This window comes from Alosa pseudoharengus, unplaced genomic scaffold, assembly GCF_046254945.1.
Source record: "Alosa pseudoharengus isolate Yale_2024_CS ecotype anadromous, Long Island Sound unplaced genomic scaffold, YU_APseudo_1.1 YU_APseudo_1.1_scf_6, whole genome shotgun sequence".
Lineage (NCBI taxonomy): Eukaryota > Metazoa > Chordata > Actinopteri > Clupeiformes > Clupeidae > Alosa > Alosa pseudoharengus.
The window spans coordinates 7,037,583-7,039,300 of NW_027468848.1; positions in this window are offsets into that span (position 1 = coordinate 7,037,583).

Below are 1,718 nucleotides of genomic sequence, written 5' to 3' on the forward strand. Positions count from 1 at the left end.
CATCCAGAGCCTATCGGAGCCATCCAGAGCCTATCGGAGCCAACCAGAGCCTATCGGAGCCAACCATAGCCTATCGGAGCCATCCATAGCCTATCAGAGAAGTGCAGTGAGAACGTCAGGGGCTCCGACATGTAACTGATATGAGCCATTCTGAATGTGTGGGACTCGTGTGTGTGTGTGTGTGTGTGTGTGTGTGTGTGTGTGCATTAGCCTGTAGCAGTCTGGCATGCGTGTGTGTGCTTGTGGCAGTCTCATGCGTATGTGTGTGTGTGTGTGTGTGTGTGGGCCACCAGAGAAGATCAGAGGGGTAATTGTGGTGTGTGGGATTCCCGTTCTCTATTGTTGATGATAGCAGGTCATGTTAGCTATCAGTGCACCCTGGGCCAAACTGTGGTAGGTCAGAGTCAGTATCAGGTGAATAAACACATCTGTGTGTGTGTGTGTGTGTGTTATTACTGTGGGTATATGATTGTGAAATCTGTGACAAAGTAAAGGATTAATAAAGTTCCTGTAAAGGATTAATAAAGTATCAATCAATCATTCAATCAATCAAGTTCTGTCACTGAGGGCGTTTTTCAACCAACATAGAACCGGTTCTGTTCAAAATTCTTTGAACCTTGGTACTATCTAGTGAACCAGCCTGCATTTCCATCAACATCAACAGTATGATCTGGAGTATGAACCAGAACGGAATTGGTTCTCTCGGAAAAAAAGCCTATGAAAGGGTACGTGTGTGTGTGTGTGTGTTTATGCATATAATTTGCCTTCTGAGTGCAATGGAAATGGTGTGTGTGTGTGTGTGTCAGATCAGGTAGTCTGACTTTTTCCTCTCCTCTCTGTCCTTCATCTCTCTTTTCTCCTGTCTGTATTTCTCTCTCCCATGCCATGACGGGTCCCGCTCTCCTCTATTTTCCCCTCTTCTCTCTTTCTCTCTATCTATTCTCTTCCCTTCATCTCTCTCTCCTCTCTCCATCTCTTATCTCTCTCTCTCTACCTCTCTTCTCTCCATCTCATTCTCTTCCCTTCATCTCTCTCCCTATCTTCTCTCCATCTTTCTCTTCCCTACATCTCTCTCCTCTCCCTTCATCTCTTCTCTCTCTACCTCTCTTCTCTTCCCCTCATCTCTCTCTACCTCTCTTCTTTCTTCTCTCTATCTCTCCATCTCTCTCTCTCTTTTCCCTATTGCCATGATGGTGGGCTTTCATCACTTGACATTGCAATGAGTGTTTACTATCAGGAGACAAAGTGAGTTTATTTATTGTACCAACAAACTTTGGTGACGTAGCAATCCTCACGTCAGAGATGCACCTCCGATAAGGTTTCTGGCCTCTGACAAATAAATAGCACAAGGGTTGTTGATGTTTCGCATTGCCAGGACCAAAGGGATATATTTCATAATAAAATGCCATACAAGTGAGTTGTGATAGTAATGTGTCACTGAGCTACCTAACATGATTTTTAAATAAAGCTTTTCCATTTGCAGTACTTCCAAGAGCATGTTTAGTTAAATAAATATAGCGCGCTCCATCTTGAACATGCATTACTGATTTGCTGGGAGACATATGTACATGTAACAATATCAAGAGTCCCTAGTAACACACACAAACACACACACACACACACACACGCACACACACACATGCACACTTCACAGCCATACATATACAAACTCAGAGCTCATATTTTGTACATAGATATGGAAAAGATATGCAGACACT